The sequence below is a fragment of the Ochotona curzoniae genome, unplaced genomic scaffold, assembly GCF_017591425.1.
Source record: "Ochotona curzoniae isolate NIBS_2020 unplaced genomic scaffold, NIBS_Ocur_1.0 scaffold_1852, whole genome shotgun sequence".
NCBI lineage: Eukaryota > Metazoa > Chordata > Mammalia > Lagomorpha > Ochotonidae > Ochotona > Ochotona curzoniae.
Genome location: NW_024467087.1, coordinates 8,585,773 through 8,609,842, shown reverse-complemented (window position 1 = coordinate 8,609,842; position 24,070 = coordinate 8,585,773). Strand labels below are relative to the sequence as shown.

The 24,070-nt window shown below is 37.7% G+C and overlaps 1 protein-coding gene across 2 annotated transcripts in view; it reads right to left on the bottom strand.

Annotated features, from left to right (window-relative positions):
• The window catches only part of FGF13 (fibroblast growth factor 13), a 492,935-nt gene that overhangs the window by 180,687 nt on the left and 288,178 nt on the right, over positions 1-24,070 (bottom strand). The gene's annotated exons all lie outside the window — the stretch shown is intronic.

Below are 24,070 nucleotides of genomic sequence, written 5' to 3'. Positions count from 1 at the left end.
CACCCATGTGTGAGACCTGGAGTGTTTTCCTAGTCCTAGCACTGCACTGGTCATCTTGCCTGTTGCAAGAATTTGGGGAGTAATCCCGTGAGTGTAAGATCTCTCTGTTTCTCTGCCTTTCAAACAATTGCAAATAAGATTTAATTAACATAGCATTTTTAAGCACTTTCAATCCGATCCAAATTTAGCTAACATGACCATGTACTTCCATACTTGGTGGTGGTTCAACCAAGAGACACAAGGTGTGCATTACCACGATCATTAGAATTTTAGTGAGGTTTCATTAAACACACTCTAGCTGTTTGGTAGTAGAGGGAAAAGCACGTCAACTAGGAATACACAATGGTAGTGCAGTCCACTTGGAGGCTGCGGGATAAACAACTCCTCCCACAATAGTGCGGAAACCAGGTCCACATGGCTCTTGAGGTAGCAATATTCAAAATTTTATGGGATGCAAGAAAGGCAGGAGAGTCGGGAAGTGCAAGATTGGGTTGTGGCAAGCAGCCCAACATGACTGGCACATGGTAAGTTTCGACTGCAAATGTACCTATGGGGGAAATGAGTACGTCAAGTTGTAATATATTCAACACTATGACAAAAGTCTGAGCAGTGGACTAGCAATGCAAAGTTGTGCTTGTAGAAGGAAAGGCTTTGTGGTGGTATTTCAGTTCCGTTTCCTTGTAGAATTGCTTCTGGAACTACCACTGTAAGAACTACCAATAACAGCAGTTAGAACTGTCATCCTTTTTAGTACTTATCATGTGCTATTCTGTATATTTTCTGATACATATTGCTCGGTGAGTTGATATATATTGTTTCACTTGGTCTTCAGAAGAATCACACCATGTCTATATCAATATATCAATTTAAAAGAATCTTTTTCTTACACATCCTTATTTTTTTTATTTATTTTTTTAAAGATTTATTTTTATTATTTTTTATTGGAAAGGCGGATATACAGAGAGGAGAGACAGAGAGGAAGATCTTCCATCCGATGATTCACTCCCCAAGAAACCGCAATGGCTGGTGCTGCACCAATCCAAAGCCGGGAACCAGGAACTTCCTCCAGGTCTCCCACGCGGGTGCAGGGTCCCAAAGCTTTGGGCCGTCCTCAACTGCCCTCCCAGGCCACAGGCAGGGAGCTGGAAGGGAAGTGGGGCTGCCGGGATTAGAACCGGCGCCCACATGGGATCCCGGGCGTGCAAGGCGAGGACTTAACCACTTGCGCCACCGCGCCGGGCCCACACATCCTTATTATACAGGGGAGATGTGAAATATGGGCATGAATCTGTATCTCGCTTTCCTGTATTTTCTATTCCTGCCAATTAACATCTAAGACATCTAGTCTCCAGAGCCCTCTTACCTGAGCATATTTATATGCTGAAAGACAGCAGTCAGTGATGTGAGAAGGAAGAAGTTAGACATGTAAAAGAGGGAGGCCTGACTGTAACCAAGGCCGCTGATGAGGCAGGAAGCACATGAAGTACATGTGGAAAGAAAAGGTAGGAGGACTTGTCCTGCCAGATAGAAAACAGGATGCAAAATAACTGAACATGATGATAAATTGGAAGGTACAGAAGGAGGAAACTGAAGGAACTCATTTGGCCTTTCTTCAGCAAAGTTGGAAATTCATCCATTGGGTAGGTTTCAGAGACAGGCAAGCAGAGGGTAAGCCTCAGAACATAGATTTGGGATATCTCCTTTGAACCACGAAAGAGGATATATAACTGACCTGATGGCTTCAGTGGCAATGCTGTGTATCCAAGTTGCATATGCTGTATTAATTTGACAGTGAAAAAGGCCAAAAGGGAGACTTCTTTTATTATGACTCTTGAGTACAGATAATCCTTAACAATCAGAATTTGACCAATCATATTACTCATTTGTTCAAAACTGTCCTTTAGGAGGTCAAATGTTAATGGATATGGGAGGGCCTTTGGGGCATCAGTTAAGTTGCTGGAAAGGATACCTACTTTGAATGTTAGAACATCTAGATTTAATTACAGGCTCTGGTCCCCATTCCAGCTTCCTGCTAATGTGAACCCTGGAAGTCAGCAGATGATACTTGGGTCCTTGCAATGATGTTGGAGACCCGGATGGAATTTCTAGGTCCTGGATTCATCCTGTCCACTTCTAGCTTTTGTGACTATTTGGGAGTAAACAAGTAGATTACACATCTCTTGTCTGTCTACCTTTCAAATGAATAAAGACTAAGTTTTAAAAAGTTAATAGATAACCGAAGATAAAAAAACAGCAACATCATATTTTTAATAGTAACATTATATCTTGTGTGGAGCTATGTTAATGATCTTTGCCAAAAATGTTGAGTAAGTTTCACTCAATTATACCTATTTCCTCTGTAAGAATTTCAAATAGCCCATAACATTTGCTGTTAAAAAAAGGAGGAAGAGGAGGCTCCAGCATACTTAGAATTTTCTCTCCTTTCACTTGGCTGCAGTTTATTGGCCGCTAAGGAAAAGGAATGATGTTTTTTTGCTTCAGTAAACAGACTATTACATCTTGCTGCAAGCGAATTATACACCCTACTCCATTTGTGTTTAAGAATGATATTTGTGCTCAAACATTTTCTCCTTTGGGCATTTTTTCTACTACACAGGTAGCTTCCACTTCATTTCTTATGCATACAAAATCACCAGCCCAAGGATTCGAGGAAAGCGTTCTTTGAAAGGGGTGACTATAGAGTCCCTAAGACCATACAAGGTCAAATTGTCATTTCACTCATCTTCCTTTCCTCCTATGCCTCATTATCATCACGGTTCTGTAAAACAAACAAACAAACAAAAAAAGGTTGTGACTGCTTCAGTGTTCTTCGGAGTCACTCACTAGGGCAATATGTACGTAACTGTTAAAGGTCATAGTTTTTTTTGGAAGCAGGCAGATTAAGGTTTAAATTTCAGCTCCACGATTCACTAGCTATGTGACCTTAGGCATTTAAGTTCAAATCCATGCTCTGAATCTCCACTTTCTCTTCTCCCACTGGGGACAAATAACAAAAATTTACAATATTATGAGCATTACAAAAGATAATGGCTATAGGGGCTGGTGCTGTGGCTCCACAAGATGATACTCCACCTCCAAGTGCCAGCATCCTAGTTGGGCATTCATGTCTCAGCTGCTTCACTTTCACAAGCTTCCTGCATGCTTATACCCTGGGAAAGTAGTGGTGGATGGCCCAAGTCCTTAGGACCCTGAATCCATGCAGGTAACCCAGAAGAGGCTCCTGGCTTCAGATAGGCTCAACTCCAGCCACTGTGGCCATCTGGCGAGTGAACTAGCTAATGAAATATCTTTTTCTCCCTCTTCTTCTCTCTGTAAAACAGACTTTCAACTAAAAGTAAATATTTAAAAAAAATACAATACGTACAAAACTTTAACCTAGCAAAACACACTCAGTTGTGTGATATAATATGAAGCTAAATAAAAATAATTCAGTACTTTCATCTTTACTTCAAAAGGACAAGTAATTCTTTCACCTTTCTAATCCCCCATGAGAAGCAAGAAAATCTCATCAAAATGCACTGTAATGGTCAAGAACTTGCCCTTTGGACTTTTGAAGGTCTGTATTTGATATGCAGTTTAGTTATTTACAAACAGTGTGAACTTGTAATCCTTGCTTTTGAAAGCCCCAGTGTTCCCAACTGCAAATTGGAAAGTAAATTAAATCATGCATATAAAGCACAGTGATTAGCATTGATAAGCATGGCAATGTAAGCTATTGATAATTTTACTGGATAGGTTCACACAGTTAAGCTCAAATTCTTTTTCTTTCTTTCTTTCTTTTTTTTTTTTTGATACAAACTTGATGTGACAAAAATCGAATACTTCCTAAGAGTAACGTGCAAGGTTCTGCACCATACTTTGTTTTATGGTAGCAGCCAAACACACATCAGTAAGCCTCATTGCTTGGTTTCTTAAACATGGTGGTTTTAACTCTTGAGGCAATGCACAAATAATTTGGTTATGCTGAGCCAATTTTAAAGGCTTCTAGACCTGTGACCATGATTCTCACAATGTGGGCAAAGGGAATTTACAGAAATAACATCAAGTGTAAGTCTTGAATGAAAAGAAATTAATACCCAGTCACCATTAGCTCAGTTTTCTGATTTATAAAGTTTTTTGAGATCATAATATCCATCTTCACATATCTGGCTGTGCTGTTTCTCATAGGACCTTAGTATTACACTCCAACTTGGGGCTGATTCACCCCATGTATTAAATACCCTTGGGAGTGACTTTGTATTTTTGGGAAGCTCTGAATTCATTTAGGGTAAATGAATACCACTAGAAAATATATGTCCATGAGGTACTAATACGTCTTGGGCAACTCAAGATTGGCACACCCCTTAAAGGCTTAACTCATTTCCTTTCTAGTCATTTATGAAATTCAAACAAAAATCAATCTAGAACAAAATCAAAGACTTAAAACCTATCCACAGAAACAGGAAACAACACAGTTCTGAAGTACACATTTTTAATACTGAAAGGAAAGACCCACATGGCAATATTTAACATAAATATTCTAGTCATGAAAGCCTCTGGATCCACTGACTGTGCAAAGAAAAATTAGAACCAAAGATTGCTGCTAAGAGATGGAATCAAACCACACAGCCCAAGGCAGCCATCCCTTCCTTTATCCAATAATGCAGTTTAATATTGGAAAGTTGCACATAAATCAATGCTTACTTAAATATTTTTGTGGAATGGCATTCCAAAGCAGTTTTGCAATGGATGCATTAGTAAAGTGAATGATTGCGCCCATTTGCCTCTTTTTATAAATTCAAATGTTCAAATAGTAACACTTACTGTGGGATTTATGCATGACCCAAGAGACCCTAACTCAATAGCTACACACCTTGAGCAACATTTATTCAAAGGCCAACCTTATGGCAGTACACTGGGACATGGTGTATTAATGCACAGTAAATGGAAAAACAAGCCATTAAGCTTTTGACATCAGAAATTGTATCATAGCGGGTGCATATATAGCACATAAGCCTCTAATTTATGAGATCATGCTCCACATTCATCGGCTATACTTCAAAATTCAACAGACACCAAAGGGAAAAAATCTTCCAGTTACTGAAACATATTGACATGCTGGAGAACTTCTATATGCACGGTGAGAGGACAGCATTTTGCAATTGCAAAAATAGGAGCATGGATATACAGATACTGCAGAGCTTTTAAGAGTCATCAGTACAGTAGTGTTCACTGCAAATCTTCAGCGCAGAGATATCACAAACATCTGTCCCTCAGAGAGTTTTTATTGGGCAGGAATTTCTAGGGGAGCTTTAATTTGGGTTACATTTATGAAATGGTGATCTAAAGATACTTTTAACAAATTGAATCAATGGCATTTACTAAATGACAGAATATGTACAACTCAAGAACAATCTAGAAGAGTGCAAGATAGGTATCAGTGAGTAGTTTGAGAGAATGGCTTATATCTGATGAGAATTGTGACAGTCCATGTATTTGCACTTGGCAATGGTTAATTTAGAATTCTGGATGGCATGATAAGTTCAAAGACTCACCTAGAGCTGATCATAAATAATTTACAATGAACATATCAATAACAGTATTTCTAATAACAATTTTGAACACCCATTAAGCGACTGGATCTATGTTCAATAAATCCACAAACCAACCCTAAAAGTTTGATTCTATTATTAATTGCACTTTATTTTCATTTGCCACTATCATCTAGGAAACTAGTGGCCCAGATGTGGATGAAGCTCAGGTTTGTTCACCTAGTTTTGGAGTCTTTCCACTTCACTAGAACAGTCTCTTACGGATATACTGGCAAAAACAAACTCTAAAAGACCTTCCTATAATCATGTATAGTGGTTTGTGCTAAAGTTAACTGCACCAAGCAGAAGGCACTAAGAGAAAATGATATACATGAATTGATTCTCACAGCTCAGAATTTAAAATATAGAAAAATGCAATCAGCAATCCACATTTTTTTAACCCAAAGTAACCTGCAAGAAAATTCTGTGTGGAAGCTAATTGCCTTGATAAAGTAATGACACTATTGTTCACTGCGCATTTTAAAATTTCCATTAAGATAAAACAACACTCAGGAGACAGACCTTATTGTGAAACACACACTGAAAAGTCATTTGCTAGTAAGACAAACATGTCCTTAACAGTGATTTGGAAAACAGTGTTTTCCAATTCTGAAAAGTATTCTTTTGTATATTAAGAGGTAACAGAGGGTTCTGTTTAGTTGTCATGCCACCTTGCTGTTTCTTAAAATAGCACATATGCAGTTTTCAGCACTGGACACCTAATAACTACCAAGAAGTAGACACAGGATTCCCTTCTTTGGGAAGACAAAACCTTTAATTCCAGGTAGGCAATAATAAGAAATAAAAAGGAAGGGCTCAGCAAAGTACCTGGAAATCAGGAGCAAGTGACTAATTCCAAGTGTTTCTCAGGATTGGAATGTTGAAAAGGAACTGCCAAGGCAAAGGACAAGGTTGACTTCAAGGAAGATACGTTTTTCAATTTGACCAATTTTGGATTTACAAGGATAAACCATGATGTCTGCATTAAAATATCTCAGTTTTAGAAAACTCAACTACGAAGATACTTAACGGATATGTCTTTCTATCTATGACCCAATAGATTTGAATACATAGCTAAAAGGCAACACCCACTTTTATAACACAAGATTTGAAAATGTGTTGCTCTAATTGTCCAGTCTAGCTATTACTCTAGAATAAAATATTTTATAAATGAAGGATATAAACTTAAATTTCGTCACTTTTTAAATATTGCCAGTCTCCAATTTAAGTGATATCCAAGGTAAAACTTAGATCTGGTTTAGATTACTTCTAAGTCAACATTTAAATTGCATGTACTTTTCAAATCTACTGGATCCCCTACTTCTACATTATTTAACCTTTTTGAATCTCAGTATTTTCATGTATAAATTAGGTACGTGCCTCTCTCCCCATATGTGTGTGTGTGTATATATATGTGTGTATAATCTCACATATATATACACATATATATATCTGTACACACATATACATACATATATAATCTCTTCAAAAATTCGAGACTCTGTGGATAGTATCTGGCACTGATAGATCCTTCAAACAAATAGTGATTATGTTTATCGTTAGTCCTAATCCAATGCCAAATACTAGGAGCTGAGGTGAGGAGAGATGAGGTAGAAAACTGAATGAGGTGTAATTCTACAAAAAGTTGCAGTTTGCATTTAAACTGGAAATAATTTTGTTTTTATGAGTATTCCATAAACTATCCCATCACTTAAACCTTTAAAATTAGGAGTAGTTGTAGAAACATTAGAGAACAGCTGTGGTGCATATAAAATAGCTGTACTCATTTTCTGAAAAACAGGCTGTCACCTAAAACATAAGTTGGACATTTAGAAACATCCATCCTTTTCATTAGAGGAATAAATAGCTCTCTATTATACCTAACACTTACCTAGGAACTATTTACACACAGGGAGTGTGTGGATTACTGCACAACCACCAGCAGAAATAGGCAAACGTGACATTAGATGGATGGTAAAATTCAGTATGCCCAAGTCTTCCTACTTTCATGCACTTCTAAAATGAAATGATGGGTTTGTAAATACAAAGGGGAAAAAGTAAACATATCTAGCTCCTTTCACAAAGCAGACTCCACCTACTTGAGTTTCTCTGTGGGCCTACAAAGAAAGGATGGTGATGTAGGCAGAAGGACATGAATATCTTGACACCTTCAAGATGGGACCTGTTGGGCCGAGCACGGTACCCTAGCGACTAAAGTCCTTGTCTTGAACATGCTGGGATCCCATATGGGTGCCGGGCCTAATCCTGGCAGTCTTGCTTCCCCTTCAGCTCCCTGCCGGTCGCCTGGGAAGGCATTCGAGGATGGCTCAAAGCCTTGGAACCCTGTACCCGTGTGGGAGACACAGAAGAGCTCCTGGCTCCTGGCTTCAGATCGTCACAGCTCCAGACACTGTGGTCACTTGAGGAGTGAATCACTGGACAGAAGATCTTCCTCTCTGTCTCTCCTCCTCTCTATATATCTGACTTTGTAATAAAAATAAAGTTTTTTTTAAAAAAACAAAGATAGAACCTGTTGAACTGAAGAGTGATGTGAACATTTATATCAATGATTCTGGATGGAAAGACGTAGAAATATGAATTTCCACAGCTGGGGTACTAGTCTATTTTTCCAGAACTCTTTTTCTCCTTAGATTCTAACTTTCTGCTTATGGCAAAAGGGTTCTCTTTATTCTGAAGCATTTCCACACCAAAAGTCACGAGACAAGAAATTTTTTACATCAAGTCCAGAGGCACAGTAAGTTCCTGAAATCAATGTGGTAGGCCCAGAAAGGCAACAAAGGGTGAAAGATGCTTACCTTCCAACCCATCTCAAGATGTGTTATTAGAGCATTAGAGTCTCTGTTTCAGAGAAAACGGATTTTTTGGTTTTCGATCTCAACTGCCACATTTTCTAATGGCTTGATTTGGGTAATTTCTTAGCTACTTCAAATAAACCAACATTTTAAAATTAAATTAGTCAAGTACTCAGAAAGTTATTTTCTTTCTTCCAAGGCACACCCTTGGTACAGAATCAATATCACATGTTTCAGCAAGAATCTGAAAAAAAAAATATGAAACCTGATATGGCTTCATATGAAGCCCCCCCCACCCCCCCAGCTCAATCAAGGAAGCAAAACCAGAAATATTTATAAAGTTTGACTAAAAAAATAGTACAAATTTTATTTTCATTGCGTATAACATGGCCACCAGACATAACAACAAATCATTCCTGTTTTGAACAATCCTAAGTGATAATTAAAAAGGGAAGAAGAAAATACAGTACCTATTTAAGTGCCTATTTTTTCATTATACAGATAAATAAGTGGATCCCTAAGGAAGGAATACACCTTATTCAAGCTTACATAAGCCTTTGGGGGCATCATACTGTAATAAGGGATTACAATTAAAGCTAATAAACAAGAACCAGATAACCTTTGAGAAAATTAAATCAATATGTATGAAATTAACTGAGGCAAATTTAATTATTTTTTATAGTCCTGTGAAATATTAACTTCTCTGATTTTTATTGAAGTAATTCCTGTTTGTCCCCCGAAATATTATGCAAATCATGACAAAATTCGTTTTTTCATGCTCTGAAGTGCTTCTTAACAGTGTAAAGAACCAAGGTGAAGTGGAAAAAAGTGGTAGTTCACTTTCAGGTTCACTCAGAAAACTATATGCTCTAAGGGAAATATAGCCTTCCCAGTACCTCATACAATTACAGATGCCCAATGTTCATTGTATTTCAATGGTTTGACTGAATGTTCTAAGAATTTGATGTTGGGATTAGTTATGAAACATGCAAAAGCAAATATTGAAGAATATATTCACTACTGTTTATCATGGGCTCTGCTGCAGAAAAATTCTAAAAGGCTGATGCAATTTTAAAAACCTTCGTGGATTAGGCTATATGTTCCCATGAGACAAACTGAATTAGCATTCTTTCTCAGATATGAGAGTTTTGATTATAAGATTCTAGAAGGCAGGGTTTCTATCATATTTCTTCAAATATTCTGTAGTAAACACAAAGAGAAAATCCAGTTAGTACTCATTAAATGACTAGGGACCAACTTTTTTTCTTAGAGAAATCATTACACTGAATTTAACTGGAAACTCTTTTTCTTTTTTTTAACACTTATTTATTTCAATTGGAAAGTCAGATATACAGAGAGGAGGAGAGACAGAGAAGATCTTTCATCCACTGATTCACTCCCCAAGTAGCCACAATGGCTGAGTCTGAGCCAAGCTGAAGCCAGGAGTCAGGAGCCTCCTCTGGGTCTCCCACACGAGTGCAGGGTCCCAAGGCTTTGGATCATCTTCAATAGCTTTCCCAAGCCACAAGCAGGAAGCTGAAGGGGAAGCAGGGCTGCCGGAATTAGAAGCAGCACCCATATATATGGAATTCCGGCGCGTTCAAGGTGAGGACTTGAGCCAATAGGTCACTTTGCTGGGTCGTGAAAATGCTTCTAAATCCCTTGGGAGAGGGATTATGGATTGGAGAGGTCATAACATGGATACATTCAAACTATTACTAACATAAGCAACGATAGCCCTGGATGTGATCAACAGAACCATTTTGACTGGCCCTTAATGATCATTTCAATATGGCATTCATTTTATTTGCATAGTTATTCTATAGCCAACTGGTTTTTATTTGAGTAATTTTTCTCCTGGAGGAAAATAATTTTGGTGTTAACAGTAGGGGTGAAGGGGAGCACTGGCATTTCCTGTATAAAGTTTCAAGGATACTGCTCAGCATCCTGAAAGGCACAGGGCAGCCCCCATATTACAAAGAAACATCCGGATCTGCAGGTCAGTATTGCTGAAGTTGAGTTGAAGGAAATGAAATGTTTAAACTATTCACATCAAGAAGGAAGTATATAACAATTGCAGCCATCAGTTTTTAGGTCGAACTTGTGCTTTTCAAGTTAACTCATATAACTTTTTAACCTAAGGTTACTCATCATCAACCACAAGATTGCATTGGTTGATTTTTCCAAGTCCTCCATGTAAAAAAAAAAAGTGTTAGGCATCATTACATGAAGTTGAGAAACAGTAAAATTTTGAAGCCATCTGGGAGCCCAGGCTAGCTTCTGCCTCTTCTTATGTCCGCTCCCTGATACTGTACCCAGAAAGACAGATCATAAAGTGGATTTTTGTGTTACAATTTGGCTTCTTTCCTCTATTGGCAAGGCTCTTTGACATTCCTCTTTGAGCACCTCTTCTCAAGACTAGCAGATGAATAAGACTAGAATGAGTAGATATCTGTTTCCTAAGTTGCAAGGATATGTTGCCCACAATCTCTCTCCCACCGCCACCAACTAATTAACTTACATGTCCCACTACTGAGACCCGGACCTAAATTTTGGCCCTGATTCAATTAATATAAAGTCAGGAAGGGAGGTAGTGTTGGATGTGCTAAGGAAAAATAAGGAAAAATGTCATTAGGAGTAGGTGCATGAAAATTATATTTTCTACCACTACATTTCGCTATACTGGGGACAAGGCACTGGGTAAAAAGTGTCTTAGTAGCTCTAGACTGTGTAGACTAGACTTAGTAGCTACTAGACTTAGTAGCTCTGACCTTACAAACACATAGAATCTTATTATAATCTAAATTAAGGGGTGAATTAAGTATAAGGTTTTTTTTTTTTTTGGAAAAAGTTTCCCACTTTCTAATATGAAAGTGAAATAACTTCTTAGTTCCTATTTCTGAAAATATAATGCCTCTTTTCTCAGTAAGGCCACTAAGGAAGAGTTGTTTGACCTTGGACAAGAGTACACAATATACAGAACACTGTAATCAAATTATGCATGGAACATTAACACTTCCTTGGCATCTAAAATCGCGAATCCTGGATGACAACTCAGCTAAATTCTATAGACTATATCATACTGTCAAGTCAACATCTCTTGAGTACAAACTGTATATTTGTTCTTATTAAACACTAGTTCTTTGGTTCAGCAAGAAACCTTCACTATATATGATTAATTTCCACAATCTAGCAGAAGTGTATATGTTTATAAATTTGGCAGAAAACCTGCTTTATTGGAATCTTATCCTTGATTGTAGTATATTAATTCAGCCAAAGTATATATCTATTTAAACATTTTAAGGATTTATTGATTTATTTGAAAGACACAGTTTCAGCAAGAGAGGCAGTGACAAAGATCGTGTTCTTCTATCCAATGGTTCACTCTCTAGTTGTCTGTTGCAGTCAGGACTAGGCCAAATCCAACCCAGGAGACCAGAGATTCTTCCAGAACCCCTAATCAGGTGGCAGAGGCCGCAACAACTGGGCCATCTTCTGCTGCCACTTTCTTAGGCATCACCCTAGCTAACCAGCTGAATACCAGTGTGACTAAGCTCAGGCAGCACCAGCAAACCCACCGCTTCAACCTACAGAGAAATGGTGTCACTGCTTTATGTTTTTAAAATAATCTAAGGTGAAATACAACCTTACTAATAGGTTAATTCATATTCTCCCTTTATTGGCACGCTTTAATTTTCCCCTAACTGCTGATGGGGTCTGAATTTGTCTATCAAAGTATGTGTGTTAGAAATTCAACCCTAAAACCTGCATGTGGATAGTATTCGGAGGCGGGACCTCTGTGAGGTAATGTTACATGAAGCTATGAGGTTGAGATCCCCATGATGAGATTAGTGACATTATGAGAAGAACAGAGAGCTAAGTTCATGTGCTTTCTCTCACACACATTTCTCTTACATTTTGGCCTTTTTCCTTCCCATGATGCATTATAGAGAGTCCCACTAGATGCTGGCACAGTGCTTTCTTGGACTCCCTAGCCTCCAAGATTGTGAGCCAAGAAATTTGTTCTTTACAAAATATCCAGTCTCGGGCATTTGGTTAAAGAAGGAAAAAATGGAGGAAGACAAGGAAGAGAGTGTGCCTACTAACCAGAATATTGCTTGCTTTGTACAAGAAAATAAATACGTACCAAAAATACAATATTTCTGTTAACGGATGTTAAAACCACTCAATTACTTGCTGTTTAAAATTAGGGCCAATTGAACTCAGAATATCAAAATTTGTTATAAATTAATTATTATGATGAACATTGATTAAGCAGTAAATATTGCCAGTGTACCATGTTTATAGTATGTATTTCATAAAGTTCTATACAGTATTGTTGCAATAAATAATTACATTAATTCCACACTGGAAATAGAGAGAGAGAGAGATCTCTTTTAAGATTTCAGAAGCCATTCCCAAAGAAAAACCTGTACTAGAGGAAAAAAAAGCTCCCAAAATATTCTGATTTGCTTTGGAGATTTTTCTTCTCAGTAAATATTCAGGGTATATTTAACCAATTATCCACTAATTGAACAAGTAACCATGCATGTGAATTAAAGATTTACTGAATCAATTCATGAACCTTTGAGCATGGATCCAAAAATGTTACTTTCTGAGAGGAAAATTAAGTGAGTACAGGATGAAAAATGAAGAGGAAACAAGAATGTAAAATGACTGAGTGGCAGTTTCTATACTCTGTACATTTTGATATGCCCTTTGCTCTTTCCTTGTTGCATGAAAAGAACCAGATTTTCTGTTCACAGCCTGAGGCAGCCCGCTGGACAAATACCCTCTCTGTATGAATGGCTTGCTAGAGCCTATATTATCCCATTGAGGGTTATTAGTCTGTGCTTTGCTGGGCTGCATATATCTTAGGGCTCCAGTAGAGAGATTGTATGAGCTCTACTAGTTTTCCCCTGGTTAAAGTTTTTTTTCCCCACTAAACTGATTTAAAAAGCAGTATCAATCCATTTTTGTGCACACACGTGTGTATGGTGTGTGTGTCTTTAGATACGCTTTGAATGACAATTAGCAACAATAGAAGGGTACATCTCCTTTGTTCCAGTGCTTTCCTTAAGACAGGGCAGAAGCTTCTGGGCCACCAGGAAGGCAACCACAGGTCCAAGGTAGAGTTCAACCAAAACAACCGATTGAGGTTCTTGATTAAATATCTGCACTTCATAAAGCAAAAGTTATCTGTGTTAGTATAACAGAGACTGACTAAGCAAATGTCCACAGCACTGATATTCTAGAGCCTATAATCCCCTGTACTATGAACAGATTTTTCTCAAATGGGGCAACTCCTTTCAGTGCAAAAGTTCTTCAAAATTGAAGGTGAGAGCAACAATCTAGAGGAAGGCTGTAACATGTAAGCCCTGGCTAATAGTTCTGAAATCTGGATGATATATAAAAAAGACCTTTCTAACTATATGGACCTCAATGCAGAAACCAAGCATTACTCTTCCTTTTCCTTCAGAAAACAGATCATGTAGAACCAGTAAAGATTTCTTTAAAGCTTATGGTTCCCTGAAATAAACCAGGGATTTGAAGCATTGCTCCAATCAAGCAAACACTGCAGGAAACATAATCTGCAGTGAGTGTGTTCATATGGGGAGCAACAATTTTAAAAATGTGAATTTCAGGATGCTGTTCTGACCAACCCCTTGCCTACTGCTTATCCAAATATTGAAACCAAGTTGCAGAAAACACACAAAGGAAAGTTGTCAATCATTGTTGTGGGTAAATATATGCTAATGAGAGAATTCTACAGTTTTCTTTTTGACAGTAGCTCTCTTTGACAGCACTGCACATAAAAGGAGGAGTCAAGATGTAGCAGAAGCTGAGATTACATACTATGGTGAAGATCAGGTTTGAGAGCTAAATAGACTTGGCTTCAAATCTCAGTTAAGACTGATACTTTTTGTGACTTAAAGCAAGTTATTTAACATCAATACTGCAATTTTAACGTTGTGTCATTTAAGACTGATGGTGCATATCTGAAGGGGTGATTAGGGGTATTTGCAATAATAAAACTGAAGTGCCTGGCACAATGAACATACTAACATAGCTGTGTATCAAACCAAAACATGAAACATAGTATCCTGCACAGAATAATGTCATGAAAATTCCTGGGACCACTCTCTTCTTGTCTAAGGGGACAAACGCCTCATTGCATTCGATCCCACTTTATGCAAATAATAAAGGATAATACTTTGCCAGTGGCACAATGTATTTTGGCAGAGCTCTTGACACATGTTGCCTACTTCAACACAAGGTAAGAAAAGTTTGGTCAGGCAGGAACTTATTGTGTGAGAGAAGATTTTAAGGTAGAAGAAGTCTTTCCCTGGATGGGTGAAGAAATCTCCTGCAGAAGCAACATAAAAAACCCTGACTCTGACACTGCAGATGACCAAGCATTTTGACTATGACAACACTAATGAAAAATTTCCCTGAAAACCTTTTGAAATTAAATCTGGCTATTTTGCTTTTTCTCTAAATAATGAATACAAATAGCTAATAGACATGTGAAAAAATGCTCAAGCTCCCTAGCTAGTAAGGAAATACAAATAAAAACAACTAACTCCAGTGAGAATGACCTACATACAGAAATCTACAATAGCTGCTGGTATGGATATAGTAGGAAGCATGCTCTGCTCCACTGCTGGTGCAAGTGCAGGCTAGGGCAGAGACGACGGAAGTCACTGGTAGTATACAGAGTGCTCAGAAACTGAAACTTGATCTACTGTATGACTAAACTATCTCACTCCTGGAAACATATCCAAAGGAAGTAAAATCTGCATATGAGAAAGCAATCTGCAATCCTATGTTTACAGCAACACGATCCAAAATATGGAAGGCATGGAAACAACCCAGATGCCCATCAAAAGGGTAATGGATAAAGAAACATATACAGCTACACAGTAAGAATGCTATATAGACATTAAAAAATAAAATTCTAGCATTTTCAACCAAATGTTCTCAACTAGAGATCATTATGCTCAGTGAAATAAGCCAGCCCCAAAAGGACAGACATCCTATGTGGCCTTTGATACAAGGCAATATTCATGCCAAACACAAAAATCAGATATTTAGGTAAACAAGCATATACGTATAATCTCATAGCTGAACAGTTTAATGGAGACTAGTATACTTAGAAGTGAAGAGATGTTCTGGTAATTACTCCTGAATAAAAGGAGGACTCCCAATGAAACTGACAAATGTACCTTGACAATATGCTAGATTTTCTACCGTTGCCTCTAAGTACAATGCCATGATAAAATAAACCAGCAGAATGTTGGACTTGTGAATGTTACTGCAGGATTACAGTATTGTAATTATGTGGGGGAAAGGTGAGAGGGGAGTATGCAGAGGAAGAAAGAGGAGGAAAATGGAAGAATTCGTTAGACCTACAAAAATGTACCATGGAAAATAATATTTTTTTAAATAACAAGCCACTTCTTATTTTATTGTTTTTCTGACAGTGGTAAAATATTCTTCCCTCATTGGTACTTAGATTAGTCAAAGTGTATACCTAAATGTCACTGGAACCAACTAGAGAGAAAAACGGGATCTCCTAGAACTACCTTAGGTATGAAACACATTCTTATATAACTGAAGACTATAGACTTGGGAGTGCCACAAGTTTCATTTGAGAATCCTCTAGATCACTTCCTGGTCAAGTGATTTTGCACAAGTGTTCTCCATTCTCTGCGTCTCAATTTCCTCCTCCACAAAATGGAGAAATGGACACATCTACATAGCTTCAAGGCTTCTTGTTACCATTAGATAATATTAAGCAAAATGTTTAGCGCACACTAAGTTCTAAATAATTCTGTGATCATTTACTTCATTGTCTTGGACTGGTGAGTAGGGTTCCTATAAGTAGGGAGAGCTAATATTGTGGTGCTATCTAGTTTTCTGGGTGATAACTAATGCTATGGACATGAAATAATAATTAGGGCAAGTGTTAATAGCATTTCCATCAGTGGTCCTCATTCTACTGCACCAAAAAGTCAGCAATAGGAACAGATTTTTAATAATTAGAAATGACCTTTTCTCGTTTATACAATTATAAGTAGAGAAGAGCATCCGAGTAAAGGGACTAGGCAAAGGACCTGTTAAGTCTTTCATTTAGGAAATAAAATTAATTATTATTAGCCATTGCACTCGTTCTTTTATGCTCCGACAAAGTTATTATCTCCTTGAATGTAAGGAAGTTTTTTCATTTACTTCTTCTGAGTGGTATAATCTACCCCCAGGCCCATGGAAAAAAAGATCCCTGATCCCTATTCTGTTTATGACAATACCCTATTCACACAAGACTGCGGATGACATACGTACAGTGTTTGAGTGTTAAAGCTGTTTACACTGTGTTTAAATTGCTTTTAGATATTAAGTGCACATTTTGTACAGGGTGGTAAGTACTGGGGCTACGGAGAAGTCATGGAAGGGAAAAGCTATAGGATTTGGAAACGAGAAAAAAATTAGTTGTAATCCAGTCCTGTCATTTGTTGGGAAAGAGATGTACACTCTGTACTGCCGTATTTGTGGCAATCCTGCCTCCAACAGGCTTTGCACAATGCTTGCTCTGTAAGAAGTGGTCCACCAATAGACATTTGCCCGTATACGTCTGGGAGGTGAGACAGTGTCCACTTGTTGTTTCTAATGTAGGACATGCTCAAAGCTTTCCCTGACACTTTTCTGAGAACATATGTCTTAAACTATCTGAGGCTTAGAAGTACATATCTGTCAGCAGGTGGGGGAAAACAAATGTGTGATATTAATGTGTTAGAGGTGTGGTATTTGTGTGGGTATTTGATGCAAGGAAAGACAGGAGGATTTGCTGATAAAATGAAGAATGTAATGCCTCTTATTCAACACTTTCCCACAGGCATGATACAAGTGCTTATTTTAAGCACACTAAGGAATGCTACAAGAAATTAAAAAAAAAAGGTTTCCTGAATCAATATCATTTACAATGCTCAGAATAATTTATAAATACAAACAGCAATTAAAGCCTTCCAGTCATTTCCATTTCCACATAAATGTTGCTGCAATAACTGTATGTTGCAGTAGCTGACTATTTTTTTTTTTACAAGAGGATGATGCCTAAATAAGACAGCTTCTGGTGTAATGCAGACAGACATACAGACCATGAGAAGTTTGAGTCAAGTTTTGACATCTCTTTCTAGAGTCATAGGGAACAAGAAGGAGCAGTACCTTGCTGGCATATTGAAACACCCACTTCTCTTTATCCATCTTCTTGAGGTATATTTTTACAAGAATCCTGAGACTCTTGTGTTCATATATGCAAGCTGAATGAGAATTTGAGAGTAGAATAAGCATTGTAATAACTGCTTGCAACGAAGATGTTGGTCACAAGGTGGCAGATGACCACACTCCTGTGGAGAAGTCACCTGATTATTTTTCAAAAAGCACAAAGCATCAAAAAGACAAACTTGAAAGATGGGAGTATGTAGGGGAGGTAGGAACAATGGGTGCTGTATATGGAGTCATTTAAAAAGGTCATATAAGTAAAACCTGTCCAGCTTGCCCTTGAGTCACAGGGTAGGTACCTCCTGAAGAGCCCCATGCAATCAGCATGAAAATATTTATAAATTGACAGCTGACATCACACAGCAGGCCTAATGCCAAGGTGATCATGTTCTAGGACAACAATTCCAGACCTTTTAGCACATGAAACTAACCTTGGGAAATTTTCAAAAGTTGCCTGAATTGAACCTTCACAAGAAGAGATTTTGCAGGATTGTCTTTTAGTTTGGTTGATTTTGGTGTAATGTTGAGCTCAAAATTTAAAAGTTCCTCAGGTGGGCCCAGCGAAGTAACCTAGCAGCTAAAATCCTTGCCTTGTGCTTGCCAGGATCCCATATGGGCACTGGTTCTAATCCCAGCAGCCCTGCTTCCCATCCAGCTCCCTGCCTGTGGCCTGGGAAAGCAGAAGAGGATGGCCCAAAGCCTTGGGACCCTGCACCCACGTGGGAAACCTAACAGAAGCTCCAGGCTCCAGGTTTCAAATTGGCTGTGTTTCAGCCATTGTGGCCGCTTGGGGAGTGAATCATCGGATGGAAGATCTTATATGTCTTTCTCCTCCTCTCTGGATATCCGACTTTCCAATATAAATCAATAAATAAATAAATACATCTTTAAAAAGATTTCAACTTAAAAAAAATGTCCCTTGGGTGATTCTAATGTGCAGTGTTACTAGAAGTACAATCCACAGAACTAGTGCTGGAGTTTCTGAGCTGTGTCACTGAAGACATTTTTATTTAGTTCAGCAGACAGTATTTTCCACAGCCAGGCTTCAATTATTTCTTGATGAAGACAGCAGTGCAGTGATTTATATTCTGACTCAAGCTCCTCACTTATCTGTGGGCTGATAATACACAATTTCAGTCCCACCACTGATCCATGAGTAGCACTTCCCTTTACATAGATACAAGTAGCACTTCCGTTGAGATAGATAGAAAGCAACAATTTTCCACAGTGTGACACCAGCAAAGCCCAGGTTTGTTTTGGGAACACAATGACCAGTGGAGCCAGCACAGTCTTTCCCAACACCTGGTTTAGAGATCTCCATATACTATGTTAAAATACTCAGATACATTGTTAACCTCTAAGAGTGATGTAGACTTTGGAAAACATATAATTAAAACACAGAATTGCATTCGTTTCACAGAGATATCTAGTCTTATAGAACATAATTGAATAACATGGATCCAAAAAATCTTTAAGAAACTGTGAAAGTCCAATTCATAGCTGGGTATTACTAGCACAAACAGAGCTTCTATCTTATGTCACACAATATAATCCGATGACTTACGTCCCTTCCTGAGCAAACTTTCCTTGCCTAGTGAGACATCAGTTAAGGCACAAGAGAGGCTGCAGCACATTTTCCTGTATCTCTTCATCACAGGCCAATTTCTGAATATTCGGGTGGTGCCTCGTTGGGGGAATCTGCTAAAAGTCATTCCAGCTTTACCTCTATGGATACAGGTCATAGTGTAGCTGGGTCTCTCATGAGTTCTCATGAGAGTGTATTTTCTCAAGCAGTTTTATCAATTTATTGTGAAAACAAAACAAATCAAAAATCAAAAAGTGTTGTTGAGACATCAGAGAGCAATAGCAAAAAGATCCCTGCTGCAATGGCTTTCAACAGGGTGGCACTTTCATGAGTGGATACCATACCAGATGTTTTCAAGTATCATATTCGAGTTTATGTGATTTTATTTTAATCAAAGCCACCATCATAGAGCATCATTGATCCAGCAAAATTGCAGAGCACTTTCCAGGGTTGTGTTATTAAAACAAAACAAAACAAAACAAAACAAAACAAAACAGCAAATGTCTGGAAAGGTGAATATGGGAATTTGGCTTAGCAGTTAAGATGCTGTTTCCACATCTTCATCCCACTTTGGGATATTCAGGTTTGAGTCCCAGATTTGCCTCCAGTTACAACTTCCCGCTCATGTACACCCTGAGGAAAGCAGGTATGACCTAAGTTGCTGGAGTCCTGCCACTTACATGAGAGACCCAGATTGGGTTCGTAGCCCCTGGCTCAAAGCTGGTCTAATCTTGGCTGTGGACACTTGTGATGTGAGCCAACAGATGGGAGATTTATCCTTGTATTTCAAATGACTGAAGTAGATCACCAGTGACAGCCTCATAAAGATGACATATTTACCCTCGTATTAAGTAAGAGAAATCTCAGTCAATAGAACTCTACAGGAGGTGCAGTGTTGTGGCCCAGCAAGTTAAGTGAACACCTATGGTGTCAGCATCACATATGAGTGTGGGTTAGAATTCCAGATGCCATTTCCAATCCATCTCCTTGTAAATATGTCCAAACAAAGCAGTGTAAGATGGCCCAAATGCTTAGACCTCTGTCAACCATGTGAGACACATAGGTGGATGGCCCAACCCTGGTTTTTGTGGCCAAATGAGGACTGAACTAGCAGATGCAAAAATCCCCCCCTTCTAGAATTCTCCTTTTCAAATAAACAAACCTCAAACCTTCATGTGTGAGAGAGAGAGAGAGAGAAATAAAAGTGCATAGAAGAGATTTCTTCATCTTAGGAAACATTACCACCATGATGGAAATAGCCAAGCACAAGGGAGGAGGCCTGTTGCTTTAATAAGTGAATCATATTTTCAAAGAATGAATGGTTATTAGTTTCTACTGTAAAAGCCAGCCTAGAGACTAAATTGAGATGCATATATTCAATAACAGAATAATAAATGCCCATCCTGTCTTGAAATTAAATTATTGGCTGCTAAGTACACTTCCTTGATCAGATTATGTTTTTTACAGACAGTAGAAACTATCCTCCAAATATGACTCAATTTCATGTTTGCTGCTATTCAGTAGGGGAAACAGGAGAGAAGAGAGAATTTGTTTTCAATACCATTGCTGGGATCCTAATGTTATTAGTATATAACAAGTTATCTTCTAAGAAATAACTGATACAGAACGAACAGGAACACATTTGAACACTTTGTGGGAAGAGGACAGTGCTTACTCATTGCTAATCACCACTTCTTTCAGATTGCTGGCTTTTATTTGGACCAATATTTTTATCATCCTTGTGACTCTGCAATTAAGCTGCTAGTGAGCAAAGAAAACTCTCTGGCATCATTTTGTTATCCTTTTGGGCATAAATCAAAGGCACAGTGGTACTAAGCCACACATACATTGAAATCAAAAGATTGAGAACAAAGTTGTTTTATCTTTTTGGAGTTGTCCAAACTCATGACTCCACGTTATCTTATAGAATGGTAATATTCCATTCTCTCTCTTCAAAAGCTTATACATGGAATCCAGTTACAGTTTTCCTGAAAATCAAGACATTTTGAGGCACATCTGAGGTTGTTATACCCAATTCTAGCTTAGTGACAAAAGATTGCATAGCAACTTAATTTAATAGAATGTATGATTGAATCAAGCCAGTACTGACCCATTTTTCTCTAAAGGAAATTCAGTATTGAAATGAGGCAGGCTTGAAAACAGAAAACATTTGAAAAAATGAATATGAAATGAACTTAGCATGCTCTTTAAAAAATCTTTTACCTTTTCTCTCTCCTAACATATAAACAACACTGATATTCATGTTGACATAGGCTGTTCTGGAATAAAGAAATCAAGGCATTATCACAGTAATAGTCATTGTACTATTTACAAATAAATACACCTCCTTAACATTTAGAACATAAATTTGCCTTCTCTGGTATGTAAAAACTGTTGCATTTCATCACATTCTTGGGCAGAGAATATCTCCATCAAACAAAGCATTGCCTGTCTGGATAAAAAGGTTAGTGACAACATGAGACAGGTTGTGGTGTGTGTGTGTGTGTGTGTGTGTGTGTGACAGTATTTTAAAAATTCAAGGAATATAAAATTGGAATTGAATGGTAAATTTATTTTGTCACAAAATCTTTTTGATACATGCGCATTTTTTACAATATGCATTTCCAAAACTTTTTGAAATAGTGTGTTTGTGTGTGTGTGCGATGTGTAATTTTCATGTGTGATCACATGACAACAGGACTATATAAGAAAGAGGCCAAATGCCTGAATAGAAGATGGTGATAAATTGCTGAGCTCTAGTATTTTGTATTAACTCAAATTTTCTACTGTAATCAGAAATTTTAATCCTAGAAGCAAATATTTTTTTCTGTAGATTTTTCAATTGTATCTCCTGCAAGCACGTGTAGCTTTCTGCAATTCCTCTTAACAATCTTCAAACCTTAGTAAAAGCCCAATGAGTGACATCTGGGAAGCAGCCACTCTGCTGATAATAGATTGGCTTCCAGGATTTACTCTAAATCAGTGATTTCATTTTGGCATTCATGACATAGAAAGAAAGTGAACAAAAGAGTAAAGCTATGAAGATTATACATTCTCTTGCCAAAAGGCACTTGGAACGGTAAGAAAAGATTTTGGTAACGATCTCCACTCTCCATGTGGCTTTTTTATAACAAAGAATGTTGCTGGTACTAAGCCAAATTAGATGCTCTGATACATTTATGTGCTTCCTCAGGCAAAATCCAGTACTCACATAAGTACTCACTTATATTCCTAAGTGGTTTTCATGGAAACAATCACATCGCTGAAAATTAGAAGTATTTGAAACACAGATTAAAAGAATTTGTTTAGGAGTTGGCTGTTCATAAATAGAAACCTGATTTTGTGAAGTGCAATTTGGCCTGTATTTTGAGAAGCCATGCTTTACATGGGTTCTTGGGAGTTCTGGGCACAGCAAAAAAAAAAAAAAAATCTTCAAAGGATATATATATATATATATATATAACTGTGAATTCTCTTAAATAAGTCAATCTCAAATTATAGCAAACTATGGAGATAAGATGGTCCTTACAAACGGCTGCAACCGCTACTAATTTCAAGAAATGGCTAGTTGATTTTATAAATTCAACACGGGAAAAATCCAATTAATTTCTGCTGCAATATACTAAAACACTCTGATGGAATCATTTATACATTGGGGCACTAACGCTTATTTTCCTCCATATTTAAATGCTTTCATCCCTGAGGAATTGTTTCTGCTTTGTTTTGGTTTGGAGACTGTATGAAAGTATTCTCGTTGAAAGGAGCCATTTGGCAGGATAGCATTGCACAGACCAAACAGTGGGTAGTTTAACTATCTTGCATACTGCCTTTTCCTGCTGTGAAATTATGGGCACCCACAGACAGAGTAAATTAGGGTCTCACGCTTTGGCACAGAGAAAATGAGGTATAATATCTTTCAAAATGCTTCACATGAGAATAAAATGTGTCAAAGTATGGGTATAGTTTGGACCTAAGATACTAACCTTCTTTGAAAAAGAACTGTTTTACTCCCACTTATTATAATAAAATGCTACATAAACTTTAAGAAATGAAGACTACACCCTACACCATTCAAAACTGATTTTTCAAGAAAATCTTTGGTGTTGCCAGATTCACCACAAAACCCTTCAAAACTCACTGTTAATTCACCACTTGGAAATGACAGGCGTTGATATCCTATATGAAGTAAGTATGTTAATTTCTTGGCATTTCTCCTTATTCATTCAAGGTCTGTTCCACAACATGTTTTCTTTGGATCCATATCACGTTTTCTGGATCCTGGTATTTGTACAGAGATGTAGTGTTTTCATTGCAGTTATTTGAAGGAATGTAGTAAGACTGCAAATAGTATTTTAATCCCTCCTACATATACATAGATATCAGCTCTCATCTTTCAGTATAGTTCTATTCTGATCAACGTTTACACCTGCAAATGAACAAATGTTGGCACTAGAACTCACACCCACAGGAAACAACATGTATACCAAAAGTCCGGATAGAAATTCATTGTAAATGCTCTATCAGTTAAATAGAATTAAGCATAGACAGATGTAGGCTTCTCATTTTTCTGCCAATGAACATTTGCAAGAAATAGAGGGGGACATTTTAGAATGTAAAATATTTTCTTCCAAAACACTGGATGAACTCTACCTAGAGTAATTTCCTTACACATCAGTCTTTAAACAGAAACACATGGGAGTCTTTTGTAGCTCAGAAGCCTGATTATGTGGAGGAGTCCCATAATGCTACAAAAGGGCCACTTGAAATCATACAAAACTGTAAACTACTGCCACGGGACCAGT